Raw genomic sequence first — 7,447 nt, forward strand, 5'->3', positions numbered from 1 at the left:
GGAGGTGTCATATCCCTCTGGAATTGCTTCTCTGCTGCCCACTTTAAACAGCCAGGAGGAGCCCGCTGTGTGGCTCTGTGGAAAAGTTATTGAAGATTAGTAAGGTTGTGGTTTCTTTGTAGTTGTGTTCTTAAAAAAAAAATTGCTGATATTTATTGATTCTGTCTTGTGCTGGATTTTCCCTAAAGCATCTCCAGTTTGCATAAATGGTGCTTGTCTGAGTGTCAGAGTCCACATGTGAGGAAGGCATTGGGTAGACTTTTGTGCATGTTTTTCTATTTGGTGAAGTTAGTGCTTAAGCTGTAATTAAAAAATTATGGTCTGAAAACCTTGTTTTCAGCTTGGAATAGTGTTTGGGTGTTACATGTATCGTCAGCATTTTCTTGCTAGTTTGCACCTAAAACTGTGACTCTGTGTAAAATGTATTTTTTTTTTTTTTTTTGCTTAATATGATAATAGTTCTTTGCTATGCTAAAAGATTTTGATTTGGGAAAATGTATTTGCTGAGAGGTTTGTGAAAAGAAACTTCACCAGCCAATGGAAAATGTTACTCTAGGGATATAGTTTTATTTGATGTGTGCACTGTCTTCTGCTTGTTGTTTCTCACAGCCTGGGATGTTTTCACTTTCTAGTGTAACTAGTTAGTTATTCCTAACCAGTGAGCTTACAGTTTAGATAAGTAGTTAAGAAAAATGAGGGCAAATACTATTTCTAGTTTGTGGTTGATAAATGATGAATGAAATAATGAATTGGCCTGGCCATAGTCTGAAGTCTGTGGCAAAGTTAGAATTTGAAACTCTTCTGAGTCAGCTGTTAATCAGACTCTTTGACTGGGAAGAGTTTCAGCTGCAAAATTTTTTAAAAAATTTTATGTGGAGTAGTTTGAATGTCACCTAACAAACCAAGTTCTCCTCTTGTTTTGACATGAACAACTGAGATTTCCTCTTTTGCTGGCAGACCTCATTAACTGTGTGGCTTTTTTAATCACCAGGCACTCACCCAAAATAGCCTGTACATTGTTGGAGTGTCCTTACTGGTAGGAAGCATGACCAGCTCTCTGATACTGGGCCATCCAAAAGAATGTAGTAAATTTTAATGTGATTGTAAGTTAGCCAGCATTTACATAAAAGACAACAATGATCTTCTTGTTATGGAGATCATTAATGAAACATCAGCACTGGTCTGCAAATGTGCTACCATGTTGTGATCCAGCTGAAAAAACAGCCTTGTGTAACTTGAGTATGTTGCATAACACAGGAAGAGGAAAAACAAACTAAATTTCCAGTGGTTGTTTACATTTTGACTAGATCCCAGTGAAAAGTCTACAGTGAGTTGCTTTTTGAGTGATTTAGCTTCTGTGTTCTCTGAAGGAATATCTGGGAGGCTGAATGTTCTTTTTCTTGCCCGTTCAGGGCTGGTATTTGGGGTTGCATTTCTCAGTGTGTTAATCTGACATTAGAAATCCCAACAACACTGAGTTCCACGTAAGTCATGTGGCACCATTTTTTTGTTTCTGAAGTCTGGCACCATTTTTTCATTCTGACTGGACAAGGGAAGGAGTGCTCTGCTCTGGGCCTTTTGGGTGATTCAAAATCCGTCTTCCTCGTGCAGTCAGGCATGTAACTTGGAAATTTGCTTACCAATTGGTATTTGGAAAGATAAAAGCAGTAAATCACATCTTGTGGTAGGTGAACTCATGGGAACATAATAATTTACAGTATTTGCTTGCTATTTTTTATCAGACTATAGTTTCAATGCCAGTACATTCAAGACAAACTCCCTTCAATGGTGTTCTTTGGTTTTATCTCACTGTAGAAAGGCAAAGTTGCAAAACTCAGCAAGATTTCAGGAGGAGGCAGACAGTCAGGGAACTCTGCAGCTCTTTCTTATAAGTTCTGCCATTTTCAAGCGTTAAATTCCCCTGGGGATTGTGAGTGATCTGATCCAAGTCTGAAATGTTTGTTAGCAGTTTTAAAAGTCCTCCACTGCTCTTTATAAACTGAGATTTCTTGAGGAAGTTTATTTTGTTAGAAGTTTTTTGAAAGAAATTGCTGGTAAAAATTGAATTTAGAAAACTGTACTGCAGAATGAAACTCTTAGCTCTTCTATGGATGGCGTTCAAACTAACATATGCATGGAGTTCAAGAGACTTATGTTGACTTTTTATTAGCAGGAGATCTGTTTCTGTGACCCAGCAGAAGGGACACAGACAGACATTGCTGACCCAAAAAAGATTGCTCGGCATCACCCAGCAGATTGATGTTGCCCAACATGTGAATTATTGATGGATGGAGCAGCCACACTGTGATTTGTATTTTGTGTTATTAGCTGAGGAAAGAGGGAGGGTGCTGTGCTGGCTTGTTTCAGTAAATAGTGTGCAGATGGAAACTTTAAATTTCTTATGAACTGAACAGAATTGCAGGGCACACACTCATTACAGTTTCTTGTGCTGTCATTAAAATTAAAGGCCATATCATCTTGAGTGGAGATGTTCTGTGGTTTGGTGACCCTTCAGTGGGTGAGTGAGAGGTGCAGTGGATCTGAATCCTTTCAGACATGGCTTGGCCTTGGGTATTTTGTGCCAGCAGGATCTCGGGGTTGGTGGCGAGAAAGCACTTGACAATGGATAGAACTGCTGTATACCACAGAGCTAAAGCACCACTCAGCCTGTTAATATCTGCTCAAATAAACCATGTAGTATTAAATGTGCATTAAGTGCTGTGGCTTATTTGATCAACAGAGCTCTCCTACCTCTCCCATCCCTGTCCCCCAAGCCACAGATGGAGCAGTGGCTTTACAATTGACTGAGGACACCACATAATTAATGGTTGCCTGGAGATTATTATTTGGATTTGGTTTAATTTAGGATTTGGCTATGTTTTTGTAATTATTTTTACTTTATTTTATTTCCCCCATATGAGAATAATCTGCTTTTGATATATATAGTTACCCTTGGATTTAAAAATATGTGACAATCTGCAAACTGTATTTCAAATGGTACAGCACTGGCCAGTTTCCAGCCTGGGTTAGATTATAGGATAACAGTATATTGTATTGTTTTGTGTCAGATTCTTGGAGTGACATGACACTTAGTTAATTTTCACACCACCACCATCACCACCCATCTTTCTATATATGAAAAAAATGTTACAAAACTCAGCAAATAGGTGAAAGCTGCATGCCTCTTTTAAAGGGCTGATTGTTTTAAGGAAGATATTTGATCCAGAGATTTGCTGACACTGACCCTGAGTGTGTGTGTGTGTGTGTGTGTTCCATTATCTTATTTGTCTTCTACATTTCAGTAAAGCCTGGAGGTGCTTGGCAGCTGACCTAAGGGCTGTACACACATGATAAGACAAGTGGTCTTCTCTGCAATTCAAGAAGAGAGAAACAAGAGCTGGAAACTAAGAACAGTTGTATAAAGCATAGCATGTGCTTGCTCAAGGTACATTTTCTGTGGTTTTTTTCCATTTTGCAGAGCAACAGGCTGGAATAAAAAAAGTTGGTTCAGTTTGGGATGTGCCACTCTGAGGAGAGAGGAAGGGAGGCAGGTGCATCACTTCCTTTCAAGTGTGTTCTGTGGTTGTCTATCCCTGGAAAAGCTGCTTTTATAACCCAAGGCTCTGAATCCCAAAATGGCAAAGGAAGGACCCCTGTGGCTTTTTATGAACCTCTGCTTCTGACATTACAGCCAAGACTGTCTTAACAATCAGATGGGATAATTTTCAGGTTAAAAAGAGACATTGGTTTTGTGCTGCACTTTCTGTTTTATTTGGTTTTTGTCTGCTCCTCACTTCGTTCTCCTGAGAGTTTTCTGTTTCCAAATCTGAACAGTAAAAATATTAAATGATTGCTACAGTGGGAAGTAACGCATTAGAAAGCTAAAACAAAAAAGGCAGCATGGTTTGTGTATCCTCTAATTAAAGGTAGATTTTTCTTTAAAATACAAAAACATCTTGTTTTTAGACAGCTAAATACCCCTAAATCCTGAAGTTCAATGGAAATACTTTGGCAACAGCTATTATCTAGAACTCTGAATAATTTACTGTGGCTACTTGATTCTGTGATTTATCAAAGCCACACTGCAGTAATTGAAGCTGAAGCTGCTCAGCCACTGGAACTGCATAAGACAATAGGGGTCAATGTATTTCAACAGAGAAAAAGGGTTTGATCAAAGTTCTGTGCGTTATCAGAAGTAATTCCCTCTTGTAACAGGAGGCTTCCTGCTGATACACATGTTTTTCACAGATACCAAAGCCTATTTTCTATTATTTTTGCAGGAGGACGTTCAACAGCCCATCATTTAGTAGAAGTAAGTTCAAAGAAATGTCGAGCGAGTGTCGCTAATCCTTTTGAATTAGCAGTGCGAGTTCACGAGGTCGCTTGTTACAGTGAGGTAATACACAGAAAACCTCTAACAACTGAACATGTGTTGCATGTAAAGCCAGAAGCAAAGTAAACTGGAACCCTGACATGAGATTGAGCAGTGTGTATTCTGCATCCACATCAAAGGTCTCACATGCCTTCCGGCCAGACGAGGACGTGGAGCTGGTAATGTCTCTGTTTTTCTGGCTTCAGCCTCTTGGAATCCACATACTCAACTTGAGCCTCTGGAAGTGGGTCTGGACTTGAGGAGATTTAGCATTAATGGCACCATTGCAAATAATTGGGTGTAGTTTACTTTCTTGTTTACTTCCTTGATCAGATAGATTTCTTACATTTGTGCATGTGGTGATGGGCATTTAATGAAATCATGTTTGGAATACCATGCAGAATTTTTCTGTTTTTTCTCTCTGGTATCAGGGATTGCATGCAAGAATTCTGATGCCATTTGCAGTTCTATTAAAATGCACAAAAGTCATTCTACATTAGCTAACACTACTAGAAATGTGCATGCTCTTGAGTTTGTCATCTCTTCTCTTGAAGAGAGCCTTTTTTGACCCATTGAGCCTTGCTGCTTGATGACATTCACTCCTCTACGTTTGCTGCTTGGGTTTCTTTATAAGCCTGCCCTCAAAGTCAGGACAAAGTAATTGGAAAAGGAGTGCAAAGATCTCTAAGTTTGCTCTAGTTTGGAACAGCCATAACGTGCAACTCAGTACTGTGCAGATAAACCAGCCCTGATCCTTGGAGCAGCAGAGCCCAGCTCTTGGCCTGAGTTGGCAATCCCGCTGCTTAGACCTTAAACTGGGAAAGTGCTGTGCAGTATCAACTGCTGTGGTTTTCAGGTTTGAAGGTAATTCAGTTCATCATCACTTTGGGTGTTTGCTTTGGAGTCCATTCTGGAACATAAATCCCTCTGGGATTTCCTTGGAGGGGGGACAAAACATTATCCTCTCCTGAAATGAAATGAGATTCCAGTGACTGTGGGATAGCTCCTGTTGTCCGAGTGCCAGTGCAGCACGGAACGGCTGATTCATTGCTCGCCTGTGCTGGATCTAAGTGTTTTATGCTGCTGCAAAATGAGTGTAAAACCCATGGCTTACACTGGGAGGTGTTTAATTGCACCTCACTGCTGTATTTATGGCTCTGACTAAGTTCCTGAGTTTAGTGGAGCTTCCACTGCAAAGCAGCAATGGAAAACTTTTGGGAATTTATGGCATATAGATGTGTAATGTCTGTTTTCTCTGATGCAACTGGCAGTTTAACTGAGGGCTTTTGTACAATATTGTTTGCAACTTGATTTATTTTGACTGTCAGCCATGGTGAGTTCTTAGAAAATCATTCTCATAACTCAGGAAGTAAGTGTTTTCATATCTTCAAGACATTAGTGTTGTTCTCTGTGCTCAGAAAGAACAAAGAGATAAATTCTATCACTTTTTTTCTAAATGCAGGAAAAGCAAAGTGCCTCCAAAATGGCTGAGCGTTGCTGTACATAGAACATGTGTTGGGAGAGTAGAGCATCAGCTGCCCCTAAGTACATCAGCTGGAATTAGGTGGCTGTGGAGTCAGTGAGATTAAAATTCAGAGGCAGATGCCAGCATTGGCATAGGATGATTTCTGGTCACGGAGCCTTCATGCAAAATGCACAATATTCCTCCCCTCTAATCAGAAGCAGATCCTCCCCACCCAGCTGTCCTCCTTACTCTTGCACATTTTTCCATGAGTAGTGTGGGCCAGGCAGTGAAAACTTCATTTCCGATAATAGCTTGAAGGAAATCTGAGGGATTATCACCACCTGTTACCACTGTGCAGCACTCGGATGCTGCTCCACGCTGCAAGGTGAGAGAGAAAGTAAATGCAAATGTGAATGACAATAGCAGGAGCAGATGCCTGGGTAGGAGAGCCTTGCTGACAGGATTCCTTTTGCCTCAGGATCAGGACTCTACACTTCAGCCCATATTCTCTTGTTTTCTTCCTTCATCTTTTTGTACCTACTCTGGTCAGATTGTTTCCATAACAAAAACCAGCCAGCAAAGAAGATGAATTGCTTGTAAACAGACCTGATGCTGCGGGCCCGATACTGGCACTGAGGCATGTACTGTGGGTGGGATTTGATTTCCTGAGCATTTATCCCTGCTGTGCTGTGGAAGATGCCTCAGGACAACTCACTTGGGCCTGCATTTACCCAGAAGGGTACAAGGTCCTGGCTCACTTGTCAGCCTCATGGAGACAAGGAGACATGGCCCCAGGCAGCCAAAATGTCACTGCACGCCCCTGTTTACACAACTGAGTGCTACCCACAGTGAGCCCTTGCACTCTGTGCAAAGGTTGAGAGAAAGTTTCCTGATGAGGTTTGTTTTTGGACAGAAAATTGAGTTTTATTTATTCCTTTGTGCGATACGTGCCTTTCCTTTAGGCAGAATTCCCAATTCCAACTTGGTTGTTCAGCTCCCAGCACGAATGCAGCCTGCCAGAGGGGAGAGAAGTGTTTTCCAAGCAATTCCATAGCAGCAGCAGCAGCTTACACCAGTGACTCCTGTGCTCTGTTGTACATTATCACCACTTAGGAAGCCTTGCTTTTCTAATGGAATAGTGTGGTGTTAGGAGGATGGTTTCCACTTTTCGTGTGAATCCTACTTTTTTTGCCAGGAAAAAAAACCCAGAAAATAGGAACAATTAGCAGAAAAACAAGCAATGGCAGGAATGTTTGTCTTTCTGTTACAACCCAAAATTCTTATAATACGTGTTCATCTGTAGATTTAATGGTTCTGTCTGGCTTGGTGATCTGAGAGCAAGTAATGCAGAGGTGAAGACCTGAATGTTTTCAAACCAAGGAGAATATATTCCTGGAAGAATATGAAACCAAGTGCTGTTGTGGATCCCTTCAGTTCTCTGCCTTGCCTTGTGTAGTCTTTGTGGAGAGTGCATAAGGATTGATTTAGAGATGCTGCCCTCACTCCTGTGATCATCTCCACATGGGGCAAAGGTCACTGTCTCTATCATTTTTGCTGGGTGGGGTCTTAATTTGGAAAAGACCTGGCTAACAGACTGCTTATATGTCTCT

The sequence above is a fragment of the Cinclus cinclus genome, chromosome 5, assembly GCF_963662255.1.
Source record: "Cinclus cinclus chromosome 5, bCinCin1.1, whole genome shotgun sequence".
Lineage (NCBI taxonomy): Eukaryota > Metazoa > Chordata > Aves > Passeriformes > Cinclidae > Cinclus > Cinclus cinclus.